The sequence below is a fragment of the Sceloporus occidentalis genome, unplaced genomic scaffold, assembly GCF_023333645.1.
Source record: "Sceloporus occidentalis isolate IW3139 unplaced genomic scaffold, rSceOcc1.0.p SCAF_1, whole genome shotgun sequence".
Classification (NCBI taxonomy): Eukaryota; Metazoa; Chordata; class Lepidosauria; order Squamata; family Phrynosomatidae; genus Sceloporus; species Sceloporus occidentalis.
This window is the reverse complement of record NW_028316981.1, coordinates 281,503,943-281,523,950: the sequence shown is the minus strand read 5'-3', so window position 1 is coordinate 281,523,950 and position 20,008 is coordinate 281,503,943. Positions and strand designations below refer to the sequence as shown.

General features: G+C 41.1%; 1 protein-coding gene across 8 annotated transcripts in view; it reads left to right on the top strand.

Moving 5' to 3' along the window:
* MAST4 (microtubule associated serine/threonine kinase family member 4) overlaps positions 1–20,008 on the top strand; it is a 367,302-nt gene that overhangs the window by 212,789 nt on the left and 134,505 nt on the right. The window lies entirely within an intron of this gene.

Here is a 20,008-nt window from a genome sequence, read left to right as displayed (position 1 = left end):
TATCTAGGAGTTTAAACTTTCCCTAAAGTACTTCAGTCTACACTTTCTCAGTGTTACAGGTTTTTTGGTTCATGTAGACTATGATTCCGGAGACCAGGGTTCAAATCCTAGCTGGGCCATGTAAACCAACTGGGTGCCCTTGCGCAAGCTACACTCTCTCAGCCTCAGAGGATGGCAATGACAAACCCCCTCTGAAGAAACTTGCCAAGGTAACCCTATGATAGGCTTGCCTTAGCATCACCATAAGTCAGAAATGACTTGAAGGCACACAACAACAACAATTACACTTTGTACATCAATCTTTTAAATAACTGAAAAAGTGAGATACACCCCCAAGTTCATGTTACTGTGCTTTCTCCATTGCCCCCAACTTTGGGACATAAAACCTTCTGTATATACACTGAAGAAGTATTCTAAATGACAGTGTTGTTCCTCCGTAAGCGTTTTATGTGACAAAGAGGGAACTGAATACCTGAGTTCTACTGGCAGAAAAACTAAATCCAGTGGCAAAAGTGAATTAATCCCTTGTTCACATTGCAGTCATTCATATAACTGCAAAACCTATTATGGAGAGTTGGCAACCCCCTGGAGCTGATTTTGGGCAACTAAGGTGTGGGGTGGGGAGCAGAAGGAAAGGAAATGCCATCACAGTGGAGATCCAGTGCCATGCTGGATTTAGACCAAAGTTCCCATTTGTCTTGTAAAGATCTATTTTCTGTTGAATAAAGCAAGATTGTAAACAGAGAGTGGCAAGAGCAAAAAGGAGAAGAAAGTGTTACCAGTTTATTCACCCTCACATATCTAAGTGATATAAAACAGCTTGAGTAGCAGATGGAATTCTCTTTGCTAGAATGAAATGTTACTGGATAAGTGGCTAACAACGTATCAATCATAGAAAACATGGAGGTCAGAATGGGAAGCAAAGTATCACATTTTCATCTCTTAGGTCAAATGCACATGCGATAATCATTTTGTTTGAATCGCATCCCTTTTATTGTTTTCTTGAATCATCGTTCAAGAAAATGTATTATCCTGATGTAAGCAATAGATTTATTAGAATTGCCTGAAACAGTAGTTTCCAAACCTAATGTACACAATGGCTTTAAAGCAATCCTGACCAATTTTAAGCACAATTTTAAGCCATGTTAAGCACAGAAGTGAACACGTTGCTAGACTATGGTTAGAACAGACAGTGGAAAATGGGGTCAATTTGTTCATGAGAAGGGGACTGTGGTGCTTTCATATTCAGCTCACTATCTTCCCCTTCTCCCAACTGTAGTTTTAGATATCAAGAATATTATACCAGAGATTGCTACTAGGAAAGACAATTCAGGCATACTGGCATTTTGCAGCAAAGTGGTATTTTGAAAATGGTTGACATTTAAAAGTTGGACTGAACTCCAGTGATTCTAAACTTAAAAGTATATTTGCTTTTTGCTTAAGTGGGAATGTATAATTTGAGAGAACAGGTTATACAGTTCTTTTGTTAGTGAGAAGTGAAGCCTGGGGTAGGGGCCAAGTGAGGAATTTATGTTTAGGAAATGGGCTGTACCTGTACCTCAGAATTACGTACAGTTGGCCCTTCGTGTTTGTGGCTTTGACTTTTGCAGATCTGATTATTTGGGGTTTTGATTAAAATGTTCTCTCTAGGAATCTCCAGATCCTCCAGTGCAACTCTGCTAGAATTTGATCATAGAGTTGTGGTGAAGTTCCTAGACGAAACACTTCTCTAGGCATTTGAAGGTCCTCCAGCATGATTCTATGATCAACTTTTGGCAGATCTTGATCGTAGAGTTGCACTGGAGGAGCCAGAGATTCCTAGAGAGGTGTTTTCTTAGGTAAAAATAATAGTGTTTTTTCCACATTCATGGGGGTCCTTGGCTTCTAACCCCAGTGAATGGGGAAGGACTACTGTAATAGGTTTAACATGTAAAAAGTCCAGGTTCCATCCTTGGCATCTCCAGATAAACATGGGAAGGATTCGTTTGTGAAATAACAAAGAATAGAGAACTCTTACGTTATGTTTGTGTGCGTGTACCTTCAAGTTGCCTGTCAACTTATGGTGACCTCATGGATTTCATGGGGTTTTCTTAGGCAAGAAACACTCAGAGGTGGTTTTGCAAGTTCCTTTCTCTGAAATATAGCCCACACCATCTACCATTTATTGGCTGTCTCCCATTCTGTTACTAACTAGGGCTAATCCTGTTTAGCTTTACTGAACTAAATTGACGAATTGTGGGCCTATACAGACTGGCACGTTGGGCTGGCATGGGGGCAGAGTCGGGGTGTAGTGTCCTCACGACGCACACCCAGCTCTACCCCCCAAGGTGCCCTGACACGACGCACCCCTCCACATGGCACACGTCATCATGGTGCTGCTCTGGCGCTGCGTCAATATGGTGCAGTGCCAAAGGAGTCCCATATAGCCACGTCGCCATAGCTATGGTGCCCTTTCAATGGCACAAAAAAGAGCCACCTTTTGCGGCTTCTTTTCTCACCCTCGAAAGGCTGGATCAGGGTTTCCATGGCCCCGATCCAGCTAGGAAAGGGACGGCATCCCACCACCCCTTAGAGGTTGTATGTACAGCTCCTGTGTAACTCGGTGTAAAGACAGCTTCCTGACCTTTCTCAGTAACTTCAGCTGTTAACATCTATCAGTTTGAGATACTGATTTAAACAAAGACAAATTGTAATATTGCTGGTGGCAATGTTTTCCCTGTATGGTTTAAGGGGATATCACACCTTTTGCTATGCTTACCTTATTGTAGGAGAGCCATTGTTGTGTAGTGGTTTGAGTGTTGGACTATGACTCTCAAGACCAGAGTTCGAATCCTGCCTCTGCCATAAGCACTGACTGGGTAACTTTGGCAAGTCACACTAACTCAGCCTCAGAGGATAGCAATGACAAACCCTCTCTGAAGAAACTTGCCAAGAAAACCCTGTAATAGGTTCACCTTAGGGTTGCCATAGTCAGAAATGACATGAAGCCACACAACAACAAACCTTATTGAATTGAGGTTATCACCTCTATCATTGTCTTGAAGTTTTTGATAATATAGCAGGGGGAAAGCAAAGTGCAAGGTGTGGGCCACATCCACCCTGGAATCCCCATTGTAAACCTTTATCCTGCATGCAATTTTTTCAAGCATTTTTAAACTAAACCATGCTGTATAGAGGTTATGGGGAATACTTGTTTTATGATTACACAACACTAACATTTTGGGGTGATTAGGAGGGTTTTTTTTCTAGACAAAAGCACAGGACAGCCGGGCGCGATAGGGCGCCCTCGTCACGTGCGAGGGGCAACACTTCCAGACGCCCCTCACCCCTCACACGTGATGAGGGCCTCAAAATGGCGGCACCCTGTACAGATGGGCGCTGCTATTTTGACGCAACAGATGCTTAGCGTCCGCATGTTGTGGTGCCATAATGATGTCACGAGTGTGCCACTGGCGCACTGTGGTGTCATTATGGCACTGCAAAAAGAACCCGCTTTTTGCGGGTTCTTTTTGCTGTGCAAGAAAGCTGCATGGTTTGTCTGCTGCAGCTTCCTCGCGCAGCAAAACATGGAATGGGCAGACCGTTCTTTTTGGGCAGTGTATCCTGGGCCTAAAAGTGACTTTTAGTAACTTTTTGTCTGGGGAAAAAGGCCTCTCTTGCACCTAAAACAGGAAGCGCACGACAGAACATGTCAAGATTGCCCATGTGACTGCTAGAAAGCAGGTGTCTTTTTCAGTAATTGAAAAAAAATGCAGGAGGCAGTGGGAAGAGATAGTACCTGGGGTAGCTTCCCATCTCTGAAGTACAAAAACAAAATCACTGTAGCTAAAAGATAAGTAGATGATCATTATCTGGAAATAAATATATTACAGCTGTACTCCAATATATTTGGATGATCCACTTTATATGAACAAATTTGTTAGCATCTTTTCAAATTCCTCCTTAAAAAGGCATTGAGTTGTCAGATAAGAGCTATAGTCCATATTTTCTTATGCCAACCAGATACCAGTAGGGTTCTGGTTTATGACTGGAATAAATTAAAAGATTTATAGTTATGATGGCTTCTTTTCTTTTTGTTCCTTTTCCTAGTTGATTATATGTTCATTCATATCTGCTAAAATTTGTGGAGGAGTATAATGGTTAAATAGAATGTGGCTTGGATTCAGACTTCCCTGTGCAGAACAGTGTAAAGGATGGCACTCAGGCCTGTGGGGAAAAGCTGAGTAAGAGAAGACTTTTGGCCTTTCCCCTTCCTCCAGTGAAGCAGAATTTAATTGTGTGTAAGTTATTATCCTTCTCCACGGCTTTGATTGGAAGATATTATTGATAAAATCTGTGAGATGTTCTGCCTACTTGTGTAGTCTTATTAAATAAAAACGTAATACTTAGAAACTGTTCCCTTTAATAGAAACTATGAGATTATTCTTTTCCTCTGTCTTCATACGAAAGGAATTATGTAAATTTCCATATTGACTGCCATTGAGCAAGCTATGCTGTTGAGTGATGCATTAATTTATGCATTTTCTATCTCCTGATGACTCAATAGAGAAATTTAGATTGTCTGATTTCCATAGCCCCTTCAGGTGTACAATGAATCAGTTTTATTGCTACTCCCCTTCTAGTAGAATACCATGGGGGATTGTATCCAAATCTTCAATTAAGAGAATCTAATCTTTTCAAGTTTAAGAACACTCATTCTTCTGATGGTATCAGCTAAAATTATATTTTGTTCTCATAACATTGTGGCCCTCAGAGACCTGCTCAGGGAAATTGCATGGTTTTGTTGTTGTTGTCAGTTGCCGCCAAGTTTACTTCAATTTATGGCTACCTTATGAATGAGAGAAGAGACATCCAAGTTACCTTCTCATCAGCAGCCCTGCTCAATCAGGACTTGCAGATTCAGGGCCATGGCTTCCTTGATTCTGTCCACCTGTAGTGTGATCTTTCTCTTTTCCTGCTGCCTTCTGCCTTGTCAAGCATTATTGTCTTTTTTAGTGAGTCATGTCTTCTCATGATATATCCAAAGTATGACAGCCTCAGCCAAGTCAACGAAAGCTTATGCTGCAAAGTCTTTCACACAGTTTATCTCAAAGGTGATATAGGATCCCTTTTCATACGGATATTCCATGGTTGCATCTCTCAATTCCAGCCTCAGCTTAGTCCTCTTCTCTTCTAGGAAGAGTACAATCTTGATTTTCTCTGGAAGCCATTTGTTTGTCTTTTTGACAGTCCATAATATCCGTAGAACTGTCCTCCAGCACTACATTTCAAATGAGATGACTCTCTTCTTATCATTCCCCCCCCCCCCCACGTGTCCAACTTTCACACTCATACATAGAAATCGGAAATACAATGGCATGGAAAATCCTGACTTTGGGATTCAATGATATACCTTTACATTAGAGCATGTAGTTTAGTTTCTTCACAACTGACCTTCCAAATTCTAGTCTTTTTCTGATTTCTTGACTTCTGTCTCCGTTCTGATTAATGACTGAGACAAGGTATGGAAAATCTTTGAACTATTTAAATATCTTCATCTACTTTAAAGTTACCTATGTAAATCATCTGTGGTAATTATTTTTGTTTTCTTAATGTTCAGCTGTAAACCTATTTTTGCACTTTCTTCTTTGATTTTCTTTAATAGATGTTTTAAACCTTCGCTATTTTCTGCTAGTACAGTGGGTCCTTGCCTTACGCGGGGAACCGTTCCGGATCCCTCCGCATAAGGCGATTTGCGCCTATGCTCAAGCCCCATTGGAAACAATGGGGCTCGTGCATGGCGGCGTGGCGGCGTGCGGGGTGCAACGTGCGCACCTATTCAATTGAATGGGACGCACCGCCCCTTCCACCCCGCGCACGCCCCACGGCTTGAGCGCATATGCTCAAGCCGCGTAAGGTGCGCCCGCGTATGACACGGGCGCGCTGTAGTATAGTGTAATCTGCATATCTTAAGTTGTTGAAATTCCTTCCTCCAATTTTCACACCTCATTCTTCAGTGTCTGAATCAGCTTGACATATGATATATTCAGTGTACAAGTTAAACAGATAGGGTGATAAAATGCAGTCTTGCCTAACCATTGGTCGCATTTAATCCATTTTAATTATGTACTTTTAAGATGTGGTTTCTACTGTTTTTATTGTCTGTTTTTAACAATTTCTGTACACCGCTTTGATCGTTGGAAAAGCGGTTAATAAATGAACAATTTATTATTACAGTGGTACCCCGGGATACGAATGCACCGCGTTACGAAATTTCCGGGGTACGAAAAACTTAGATTTAAAAAAACTGTTCCGGGTTACGAAGGATTTTTCGGCTTACGAAGATTTTTTCGGCGCGTTTCGGCGCGAAATTCAAAAGCCGCCGCTAGCCGCTAGCGGCTTTCCAGCGGCTTTTCGGGTTGCGAAATGTATCGGGTTACGAACGGCGCCGCGGAACGAATTAAATTCGTAACCCGAGGGAGCACTGTATTATTATTATTGTTGTTATTATTATTGTTGTTGTTATTATTATTATTATTATTATTATTACCTCCTTGCCAATTGGAAATAATTCTCTTTTTCCAATGGCTTCTTGCCCTGACTACAGGTTACACATTAGGACAATTAAATGTTGCTGCAAACCTATTTCTTTAAGAGTATTCATAGTTTTTAATAATCTGCACAGACAAAGCCCTTGCTATAATCTATAAAGCACAGGCTGACTTTCTTTTGAAATTCCTTGCTGAGCTCCATTATCCAATGTATGTTTGCAGTATGATCCCTAGTGCCTCTTCCTTTTCTGATTCCAGCTTGGACATCTGGCATTTTTTGCTCTACAGTATGTATGATAAAAGTCTTTGTTGTTGAATTTTGAGCAACATTTTGCTTCAGTGGGAGATTAATGCAGTAGTTCTGTGATTACTGCAATCCCTGGTGTCTTCTTTCTTGAGAACTGGAAAGTATATTGAGCATTTCCATTGTTCTGTCTTCCATATTTGATGACTGAAAATATCTGATTTCTGTCCACTTTAGCTTGTCCACTCAGTATACTGCAGTGGTTATATGCTTCATTTGTTGTTTTACAATGTGTAGCTTCCCCTGATTCATACTTCTTGCATTCCATGTTTGTATAATACGTGTTGTCCACCTTTGGACTTTCTTTCAGCTCTCATCACATCAACAGCTGAACATCCTTTTGGCTTGAGACCAGTTAAATCATTAGCCACTGCATTACTCATAGTTGTCACCAGCTTTTCCCTAGTAGCATGTTGAGTACCTGCTGACTTTAGGAAACTCATCTTCTGGCACTATTTCTTGTTTTGTTTTTGGATTGTCTCCCCATAAGATTTTGCAAGTTAAAACACTTCAGGAGTGGTTTACCATTGGCTTCTTCTGCACAGTACTTTGGTGCCACTGCCCATTATCTCAGAGAGATCCTTCACTGGTGTCATCCCCCATCCACTTCTGCTTCTACCCAGTAATTTTCGGCACTTTTAATCTGGCTCCTCAACGAAAACCTACCTTACATGGGAGACTCTATCAGCAGCACTGATACTGTCAGAATAGCCTCTTGCCTCACAGAAATACATAGTTCCGCTGCCATGGAAAGGCATTGCCATGGTGCATGCTTAGGGATCACAGATGTATGCTATCCATGTTTATACTGAAAACCTGTTTCATTGTGGAAGACAAATAGCTTGGGATTTTTTGTCATGAATGGACCTGTGCTGCTTGGAAACATACAGTTGGAGCTATTAAGTGGTAACTATGCAAGCTATTAGTAACTTGCTTTAAAGTCATGTCAGACAAGAGCAATGTCAGAAGTAAGCCATACATTGTTTTGCATTATAATACAGTCGGCCCTTCTTATACACAGATTTTTTATACACGGATTCTAGCATACACGGTTTGAAAATGTTCAAAAAGGTATAAATTTACCTTGATTTTCCATTTTTTATAAGGGACACCATTTTGCTATGTCATTATATTTAATGGGACTTGAGCATACACGGATTTTGTGATACACGGGGGATCTTGGAACCAAACCCCAGTGTATAACAAGGGTCCACTGTATATGTCCTTAAGTGGTTTTGCAAAATATTCCATTGGCTAAACAAGTGTTGAAAATAATTGTTGGGAACATGCTCAATCCTTTTCTACTTTGTTAGCCAAAGGCCCGATTTAGACGGGCCTTTGGGGCACCCCCGTCACATGCTAGGGGTTGGTCGAGAATGCACCGTCCATATTGGCCTCACCCCTAGCACGTGACGGGGCATCAAAATGGCGGCGCGCTGTACACACGGGTGCCGCCATTTTGACGTGATGGACACATAGCGTCTGCACGTCATGTTGCGCTTGCAATGTCATGAGTGCGCCATTTGCGCATTTGGGCGCTGCAAGCACAACGCAAAAAGAACCCGCTTTTTGCGGGTTCTTTTTCTGCCACCGGGAAGCCTCAGCCGTTTGGCGGCTGAGGCTTCCCGCTGGCGGAAATGGAGGTGGCAGCAGACCGCCCTTTTTGGGCAGTCTGTATCCCGCCTATGTTTCTTTTATGTTACCTTTTTGCATTCCCATTCTCTATTGCTTTGTGAACTTTCTTTCTTCTTGAAGATTCAGAGCATTAGACATTTAAGAAATCACAGAGAGGAAAAGCCCTCTCTCTTTTTGAATAGTGTACAGACTGTTTATCCCTTTCAAACCCTTGAGTTATGCAGTAGTCCAAAATAAAATAAAATAAGGAGTCTTGGACTCAGGGAGCAGTTTCGGGACAGTATCTAGAGACCAGACAGGAAAACACTATAGTATGTGAAGTATCCATGACATGGCCCCCAACTCTTTGCTGTTGATGAATTCCTACTCTGAGATCTGTTTGTTTCCTTTCTTGAATCTAAAGAACAACTAAAGTTAGAAGGGAATGTGAAGTCAAAGGCTTTCACAGCCAGCATCCTTAGTTTGGGTTTTTCAGGCTACGTGGCCATGTTCTGGAAGAGTTTATTCCTGATGTTTCTGTTTCACCAGTATCTGTGGCTGGCATCTTCAGAGAATGCTGATATGGAAGTGAGTGGGGTATATATGTATATACTGTGTGACCCTTAGTTAAGAGGAAGTGATTTGCATTCTAATCTCTGTGTTGATTTGTTGTTGAATGGCAAGGCCTTGGAGTATCTATTTAATTACTCAGTTACTCCAGGGGAGACATCAGAAAGGCTGCCAGACCCAGAAAAAACATAGAAGTGGAGACAAACAACCACCAAAAGGGAAGTCATTTTTACCATGTATCAAAGGAGTCACAGCCAGAATATGGCAGTGATAGTGACCAAGTGCCCAAACTGCAACCCAAAACCAACTTATTTATTGCAAAGTACCAACACGACAATTTAACCTGAATACTGAGGTTTTAATTTAGAAAAAGCAACTCATACATTAACATCTATACCTACTGAGAGATCACTGGACTCCTTTGCCCCATTAGGCCTCACCCATCCCACTACTTTACTTTGCCTAACAATCCATCAAGAGATTCTCATCAGCTTTGTAAGAGACTTTAACTGCCACAACAAACTACAGATCCCAGGTTTCCATAGCATGGAGTCATGGCAGTTAAAATGATGTCAACCTGGATTACTTCTTCGGTGCAGATGCAGCCAGAATTAATTGAATTTACCTCATATCTTTCTCCAGGTTTTAGGCAATAAGTTCATTTTTTAATTAATTTAATTAACATCACACCTTTCTCACAGTTTAGGCAACCTGTTCATTTATTTATTAAGAGAGAGAGAGAGAGAGAGAGTATATATATTACCTTTTTCCCAGCTTTAGGCAACCAGGTCATATTATTATTATTATTACAGTGTGCCCGCGTCATACGCGGACGCATTACACGCTGCCTTCAGCATACGCTGAAAGCAGCACTATAAAAAGTGGCACCGTGTGCTGAAACGAACAATGGTGTGTGCGCCCATGGTGCACTCGCACCACTCCACTGCTGTGAGCACGAGCCCTATTACTTGTGATGGGGCTCAAGCATATGCACAATTTTTATGCGGGGGGGGGGGGGCAGGCGGTCTGGAACGGATCCTTGTGTAAAAGAAAGGTGCACTGTATTAACTTCATTCACATCAGGCCTTTCTCCCAGCGTAGTGGGTCTCAAGATGGCTTTCAGCCCTTCACCTCTCACGCGGCCCCAAAGAGCTCAGAAATGAGCAACACTGAGGCAGGGGCAGCCAGAAAAATCAGCAGTAGCAGAACAAGGCCTGTTACAGACTGCCAAAATAAAGCTGCTTTGGGTCTCTTTGGAGGTATGCTATTTAAATGATGCATGAGTCCTAAGAGTCCGGAGGTTGCGCCAAAGCCACACTCCATTCCTAAGCACTGGAATGCAGCTTTGGTGCAGCTTCCAGATTCTTAGGATGCATGCATCATTTAAACACCATACCTCCAAAGAGACCCGAAGCAGCTTTATTTTGGCAGTCTGTAACAGGCCCGAGTTATAAACCATCATGGGCATAAAATGCTATTTGAAAACACTGAAATTCTGGACCATGCCAACAACTATCAGGTCAGAATGCACAGGGAAGCCACTGAAATCTACAAACACCTGGACAACTTCAACAGGAAAGAAGAAACCCTGAAAGTTAAAAAAAAAAAATGTTTGGCTACCAGTCCTGAAAAACAACAAAATCAAGATCCAGCAAATGCAAATGGAAAACCAGGGGGTTTCCCATCTGACAATGGATCACTAATTAAATAGACACCCAGAAGCCTTGCCATTCAACAACAGACAGATTAACATGTAAATTACTTCCTCCCAACCAAGGTTCACACAGTATATATACCCCACTCACTCCCATGCCAGCATTCTCTAAAGATACCAGCCACAGATGCTGACAAAACATCAAGACTATACTCTTCCAGAACATAGCCACATAGGCCAAAAAGCCTACAAAAAACTTTAGAAGGAAATGTTTGAATGGTGTACATTGAGTTTCACAGATGTGGGTGAAAAGACATTAGCCTCATTTCATTATTTATAGTTTATCAGGTATTTCCATGCTCATCAAAATCAGATCCTAGATTCATATCCTGGCTGTGATTAAATAAACCACATCTAGGTTTGGATGTAATGGAAACTATGGTGTAAACAAGCTACAGTGCAGAGGCTAGGAATGTTGGAGACGAAAGGGAGTAAAAATGGGGAATACAGGCCAAGATTGTTACATTTGAAATAGGCTAAAAATATCTTGTCTTTTTAGTCTTTATTAAAATTATTACATCAATTGCCTTGTCAGTTATAAAATGTGTGAGGCAAATTTCATGTTGAAATTGAATTTGAGGGGCATATTGATTTACACATTGAATAATAATAATAATAATAATAATAATAATAATAATAATAATATAAACATGTTAAATATTGTACTCTCTCTGCCAAGTATAAAATGTATCCTATTGTTTTCTGTTCCAGTCTCTTCACCTAGCTAAGGCACTAAATTTAGCAGATATCCTAAACTTGTTGGCTGAGACTGAAACAACTGGTCTGCTCTTCTGTTTGTACACGTATTTATTTAAATCCTTTTTCAGTAGTAGCTCCAAGGTTATGTGATATTCACTAGGCACAAGAAGGGAAAACTGGAAGCAGGACAATGGGCATGGGCGTATTGAATAGTGGCAGGTATGTCTCTATGTAATGTACCAACTTTTCTTCCCAGTCCATGCTCTTTTTGCTGGTCTTCTTCATGTCAGTGGGTTGGATGAGCAATCAAATTCTTGTTTGATTGGCTGGTGTGTAAGCTTGGGCTCATGGCGATGATAGAAATTCCCCTTTGATATCTTCTGGGGGAACATCAATCCATTAACGATTGGAGGTTTTTTTATAAGGATCTTTTGTACTTTGAACAAAACAGCTGTAAATTTAAATCAAGAGAGATGGTTCTTAAAGAAGCAAAGATCTTAATTGCTTTGCTTATATGCAGCTTAAGCATAGATTTAAGATGAGTGAAATGCAGTCATAGAGGTTGGAGAAAATAAATTTCATTTAAAGGTGTTTAAAGGCAATGAACATGTAATTTGAAAAGTGTATAAATGGCTTTTTAAATTATAGATGAACTTGTAAAATAATACATGACAAGATGGGTCCAAAATCTTGGGTACAATATTCAGATGGATCTATGGGGAAAATGTGATCCAAAGATATAACATTTACTTTGAGGAGTAAATTAAAACAAAATCTGTATAAGAGTATATACAGATGATTTTTGCTGTTGTTATTGTGTGCCTTCAAATCATTTTCAACTTATGTTGACCCTAAAGTGAATTTATCATGGTGTTTTGTTGGCAAGTTTCTTCAGAGTAGATTTGCTATTGCCATCTCTGAGGCTGAGAGTGTGATTTGTGTCAGGTTCACCAATAATAATAATAATAATAATAATAATAATAATAATAATAATAATGTTTATTTATATACCGCTTTTCCAAATTAGATCAAAGCGGTGTACAACAGGAAGTACAATACAAAGTTAAAATAAAACATAACAGGCCTCTCTCCCCCTCAAGATGCTGGTCAGAAGGAGGGCTCTTAGTCTTTCAGGCCAGGCCTCTCTCCCCCCAAGATGGTGGCTGAAGGGAGGGCTTGTCTTCTTCCAGGCAGGCAGTTGGAGCTAGCCTGCCTCTCTCCCGCCAAGATGATTCAGAACAGCAGCCGCTAGGCCCCGATCCGCTGCTTTTCGGGCTGCGGGGAAGCGGCAAAAGGCCCCTTCCTCGCAGCCTGGAAAGGGGTGTCCTTGGGGCTTCAAGCCCCAAGGACACCCTGTGGCGGCGGGGAGGAGGAGAAAGGGGCGCCCCTTTCTCCCTTGCTTCGCTGGGCGCAGCCATCTGAAGGCTGCGCCCAGCGATGCAAAGCGGCGCCGCAAACCAGGAAGGAGCTCCGAACCGGAGCTCCTTCTTGGTCCGCGCAAAGGGCGCACTAAGCGCCCTGGCGCGGACCGACGACGTCACGTCCGCACCGCCCCATATAGAGGCAGCGCGGTCGTGACATCGTCATGGCGGCCCCCATGTGGAAGGAGAGCCGCCATTTTGTACGGACTCAGTCCGTACTAGGGTTAGGGGGGTGCGGAAGCACCGCACCTTCCTAACCCTAGTATGGACTGACTCTGTACTTTAATGGCGGTCTGTAACCCGCCATTGTGTAACTGAAGAATCTGGAAGAAGTCTTTGGATTTTGAATAGAGCATGTAGTAAGGAACATATCTTAGAAGATGGCCCTGTGACTGTAGCATTACATGTGAATGCTGCCCCGAGCAGGGAATGCTGTCACTATTAAAAAGAAAGGAGAGGGAATACAATTTAAAACAGCTGATGGCTTTGGAAATCTCCTCTTTTGAGGCACAAATATTCTTGCAATATAATGATAAGATATTCCAAGCATATGGGAATGTTCCATGTTTTTACTGTAAGTTGGCAGATCCCGTTCAGGACAGGTGGAACCACTGCCAACCCCGGGCCAGGAGAACCTATCACGAGTACCTCCGTTTTCTCTGGATTCAGGCTGAGTCGTTTTTCCCTCATCCAGCCCATTACCGACTCCAGACAAGCCACGAGAGGAGAGACGCCATCCTCAGTCACTGCATCAGTCGGAGACATAGAGAAGATTATTTGGGTGTCATCAGCGTACTGATAACCCCGCGCCCCATGTCTCCGGATGATCTCTCCCAGCAGTTTCATGTAAATGTTAAATAGCATGGGAGACAGAATGGCTCCTTGAGGGACCCCAGATGTGAGGGCCCTCTTATCGGAGCACACGTCTCCCAGCTGCACCATCTGGAACCTCCCAGAGAGGTAGGACCAGAACCACTGGAGCGCAGTGCCCCCGATTCCCACTTCTACCAGGCGCTCCAGAAGGATACCATGGTCTATGGTATCGAAAGCCGCTGAGATGTCCAAGAGCACCAACAGGGACTTGGTACGCAGTCTGGGGGTGCTCCTCGACTCGTCGCTCCACCTTAAATCTCAGGTGGATGCGACGATCAGGAGCACCTGCTATCAGCTTCGGCTGATCCGCCAGCTGCGTCCCTACCTGGGCCAGAGGGACCTTGAAACGGTAGTACATGCTCTGGTAACCTCTCGATTGGATTTCTGCAATGCGCTCTACATGGGGCAACCCTTGTACCAAACCCGGAAGCTACAATTGGTACAAAATATGGCAGCCAGACTGGTCACTGGCATATCCAGGGCCAGTCATATAACACCAGTGCTGAAAGATCTGCACTGGCTGCCTATTCGTTTCCGGGCGCAATACAAGGTGTTGGTTATAACCTATAAAGCCCTAAATGGCTTGGGCCCAGGATACCTAGAGGACCGCCTCTCCCCATATAATCCGCCCCGCACACTCAGAACATCTGGGCAGCAACTATTGAGGGTCCCAGGGGCAAAATTGGCCTCCACATTTAGGAGGACCTTTACCACCTCGGCCCCAACCCTCTGGAATTCGCTGCCCGGAGATCTCCGCTCGGCCACCTCCCTGGCCCAGTTCAAGAAGGGAGTAAAAACCTTCTTGTTCAGAAAAGCATTCCCGGATACAGGCTCCAGTTAGCCTTCCCTCCCTCTGATAGCACTGGCAAGCTGGCCAGAACTGTTTTTAATGTGTTTTTAATTGTAATTCTTTCTTTTTGATTATGTGAATGTATTTTTATTGTTGTACACCGCCCTGATTGTAAGAAGGGCAGTATAAAAATAAAACTTTTATTATTATTATTTATTATAATAAGATAATATCTGCATGTTTGTCTGTGGCGATATAGCTCATTGGGACATGGTTCTAGTTTGCTCAAAACTTGATACAGTGTGTTTTGTTTTTTGTTTTTGGTTGCCCTCCAAGTTGCACTGCCCATTTTCAAGATAAAATTCCAGAGGTGGTCTCTCTAGCAGCAGAAAAGCAGGTCTGCTATAACTCATTGTGAAATATTTTTAAAGGACTATAAAACAGGAAAGACAGTGCTTTTCTTTTTATGAAAAGAAATTGAAAAGTTTTTGGAAGCATTGCTAAGATTCCAAGATAGGGAAAAAAGAACAGGAAAATGTGAGAGGCCTATAGCCCTGATGTTTAGATTTCTGAGGCTGAAAAGGGCACAGAGAAATGGTAATGGCCTCTCTGAGATTTTGTTCTGTGGTATTGTTGGGATTGAGAACAATTGCAGACAAGGGTAGGTAAAATTCAGGTAGAAAATGAGCAGGCTTTCTTACGCACTACTGCTAAGCTTTCAAAGGTTGGGCGGCTGGGGACTAAGGACAACAAGCCAATAATTATAAGAATTTTCCATTACTCCTTTTTGTGTGGTTTTCATTATAGACCTAGGCAGCACTACATATTATTCAATTAAAAACTGATATTAAAAGAGCTCTGTTTTGATACGTTGTAGGTTGTTTCACAGTATATAGACAAATTTTGGAAATAAGGCTGTATTCACTATTAGCTTTTAATTTGAAAGTGGAATCCAGAGTGGGGGAAGGGTAGAATTTTCCCACCTTATTGTAGTCCTAGAGCACTCCCCAAACCTGCTCCAGAAGGCTGGAATTTTCTCCAGGGGATTTTTTGGCAGCTGCAGATAAGAAACCACATAACCCAGAAATGTTTTAAGAACTATGACAGTTTGCAGTATTTACTTGTAATTTGCATTATGGGGGCTCCATGTTTCCTGAAATCTTGTGTAGTTTCCTTCTTACTGAATACACATACCATAAAATCAGCCTGAAGGCATCTGCAATTCAGATTATTCTAGGACTCGTTTCAGCTGCCTGGAAGCTGTATTGTACAAACTGTTCTACAGGCCAAACTATGTGCTGTCACAACAGTGGTTAATCTAGTCTTAACTTGCCAGAATTCAGTAAGTGAATATAATTGTACTGCTTGGATACTTCTCAAGTGTAAAGAAATTTCTCTGTTTTCAAATAACAGAGCCAGTACAACTATTACCTGAATTAACAGGATAGTTATACCGTTGTCCCTCCATATCCATGGGTTCTTTATCCATGAATTCAACCATCCACGGCTGGAAAATACCAAAAAAACAAAACAAAAACAAATTCAAAAAGCAAAGCTTGATTTTGCCATTTTGTATAAAGGACTCCATCCTACACTATTGTATTTAATGGAACCTGAGCATCCACAGATTCTGATATCCACTGGAGGGAGTTCTGGAACCAAACCCCGGCAGATATCAAAGACGTATTATATGTATGACATTTTTGGTATACAAGTTGAACATATAGGATGATAGAATGGATTATGGATGAAACTCTTCAAACAGTCGAAGACAGATGAAAAGCCAAAGTGAGAGCTGACAGAAATAGAGCCAGAAATGTTGCAAATGTTCAACGCCTTGTCTCAGGAATAAAGAAAACTCTATAATAATCAGTGCAGAGAAACAGGAGTTAACAAAATAATAATAATAATAATAATAATAATAATAATAATAATAATAATAGATCTCTTGTGGCTCTTTCTCCACGTGATTTGAGAAATCAAAGGAAAATTTAAACTAAGAGTGGGGATGCTCTACAACCAGCAGGGGAATACATTGCATGCACAAGTAGAAATAGATGGTGGAAATAATACATGGAGGAACTAAATAAAACAGATTAAAGAATGACAGTCATCTGAAGAGGAATCATATGAAAACAGGCCTCCAATTTTAGAAAGTGATGTGGAAGCTGCACTCAGGGCACTAGGGTAATTACCAGGAACAGATATCTATCTACAGAGCTGCTTCAGTCTACAGCGGCAGAATATACTCTAGTTGCAATTAAAATCTGCCAATGAATATGAAAAACAAAACAATGCCCCACAGATTGGAAATGCTCAATATGCATTCCATTCTTCAAGAAAGGGGATACTGGGGATTGCAATAATCACATGACTATTACATTATTTTCCCATGCAAGCAAAGTGATAACTCAACATTCTACAACAGAGACTATTGTAGAGTGTATGTCCAAGCTGGGTTCAAGAAAGTAAGAGGCACCATGGAATTATATTGCAAACATGCACTAGTTAATAAAGCACACAAATGAATTTCAAAAGAAAATGAGCCTGTGCTTTGTGGACTGTAGCAAAGCCTTTGATTGTATAGATAATGAAGAGCTTTGGATTGTTCTTAAATAAATGAGTGTGCCGCAAATTTTATTATACTTATGTATAACCTGTACTCAAGAGGCTGCTATTAGGAGAAAATACAGAGACATTGAATGTTTTCCAATTGACCGGGGGGTGGTGGTGGTGGTGGTGTCAGACAAGGCTGTATCTTATCACCCTATCTGTTTAACCTGTATACCAAAAATATATAGAGAGAGCAGAATTAGATTTGGAGGAAGGAGGTGTGAAAATTGGAGGAAGAAACACCAACAAATTAGGATATGTAAATGATACCATAGTGCTTCAAACAATTATTGAAGAAAGTCAAAGAAGAAAGTGAGAAAGCAGGTTTACAGATGTACATTAAGAAAACAAAAATAATGACCACAGATGATTTATATAACTTTAAAGCATACGAGGAAGATACTGGAATGATTCAAGATTTTTCTTACCTTGATTCAGTCTTTAATCAGAATGGAGACAGAAGTCAAGAAATCAGAAAAAGACTGGCACTTGGGAGGGCAGTTATGAAGGAACTGGACAAGGTCCTGAACTGTAAAGATATATAATAGAATCCTAAAGTTAGGATTGCCCATGGTATCGTATTTCCCATTTCTATCTATGACTGTGAAAAGTGGACAGTGAAGAATGTTGATGGGAAGAAAATCAAGTCATTAAAGATGGGGTTGTAGGAAAAGAGTTCTGAGAATAATGTGGACTACTAAAAATACAAATAAATGGCTCCTAGAGCAAATCAAGCCTGAATACCTCTTAAAAGCCAAGATGATTAAATTGAGACTGTCATATTTTGGCCATATCATGAGAAGATATGATTCACTAGAAAAGATGGTAATACTTGGTAAAGTGGAGGGCAGCAGAAAAACAGGAAGAAAGCATTCCAGATGGATAGCCACAGTCCTGAGTCTGCAAGACTTGAGTAGGCCTATTGATGATAATGTGATTTGAAGATCACACATTCATATGGCCACCATAAGTCGAGTCAACATGATGACAATTAACAACGAAGACCCAGAGCAAATGGCCAGGGAAAAGTGGTTTGATCCTTTTTTCCTCAAATCTGCTGTCTGCACAGCCTGCTCCCAAGGCAGGCCGAATACCCATGGGTAGACTGCATGGCACAGTGTCAAGCTATGTCACTGGGTAATTTTTTTGTTTCCACCCCACTGCATGCGCACTGTCACACAAGCACACTGCCTGTGACCTCCAAGTATTTCTTGCTTACACACCATCCCATTGGATGGCCAACCTTTTGATCAGCGGCACAGTTGCACATGCAATGTTCTGCCTGTACAGGGATTGGTGCATCAGTTTGAAAATGCTACATTAGCAAAGCACAGTTGTGGAGGCCCCCCATATATGCCCTCTTCACCCCATGTCCCTCTGTTGGACTGGTTGGTTGGTATATGTTGTAATTACGTCCATTAGAGTTGCCAAACTTTCATTTTTTATGCTTTGTTGCAGTCCCACACTGGTGCCAGGCTGCTTATATGCAGGTGCGAAAATGCTTCTTGGCTTCTTTTTGCTCTGTTTTTTAGCCCCGGAGTGCGACTTCATGTTGGTTTTCACCTGCTTTGGAGGCGTGCGTCGTATGAACACCACACCTTCAAAGTGTCTGTAAGCCACTTTATTTTGCCTGTCTGTTTCACCCCAAAGTTTAGCAATTCCAAATATTTTCTCTTTTAAAGAACATGCTTTATATTTTTGGCACTGAGGGCTTAATATTGCTTGAGTTGCTAGTATTTATCAGAGTCAGTATGCCTTTCAGTACTGGTTTTCGGGAACAGAAAAGAAGGATCCTGTTTCAATCATGCTCTGCTTCTGGGCTTTTGAGAGTCATCTGATCAACTACTGTGGTAATATTCGGGTAGAAAATGAGTGTGCTCTTCTTATGTCTTCATATCACTCTCATTGAAAATACAGAACCATTGAATGTAGTTTGTATTGATTTACTTTATTTTGTTGTTTATTTGTTTATTCATTTGTAACATTTTTATCCCACCCCAACATGTGGGATAAATGAATAATTAAAAAGCCAAAATATATTCTGCCGTTAAGCGGTAAAACAGTATCAACTACAGTGGAAAAACTGTGAAATACGTAGAATAGGCTAGATAGAACATTTTGGTTTTAGTCACAATGAAACCAAATGCAAAAACAGCTTCTTAATCATCAAGGATGAAGAGGGTTCTGGTTCTTCTGAAATACAATTTGAAGCATTAGATCTGTTTCTACAAACAGGACCAAATTGAGTACAGAATTAAGCATGCTTAGACATGCTTGATTTCAGTAGGTTTAAGCATGCCTAACTCTTGAATGCATACATAAATCTTCAGTAAATACACAAAATAACTTCTTAATCCTAGAGTTACACAGACATTTAGCTCATTATGATCAATTAATTCATCTAGGGTCAGACAATTAATAATAATAATAACAATAATAAATTGTTTATTTATTGACTGCTTTTCCCAGGATCAAAGCGGTGTACAACATGTAAGATAAATACATTACAAGCAATGACATATTTAAAAATGTCATTTGGGAAATATTAAAATGGCTTACAATCTAAAATCAAATTACTTCCTCTTAGACCAAAATCTACAACATAGTCATGAAGAGATATGCATACTGGAGTTCCTTGCGCTACATTTATGAAACTGTGTGTCTATATTTAATAATAAGTGACAATGTTTGGATCACTTTACAGTTTCAAGCCTTTTATATTCATACTATTATTGATTCTCTTCATACAAAGGTTTATCTTCAGAAACCATCATACTAGTGTCCCTTGGTTGATGAAGTAGATGTGTTCCAGGGTAATACTTATTTTACAGAAAATTTGGTGCTGGAAACAGAAATAACATGGAAAGAAAGGTTCCTACA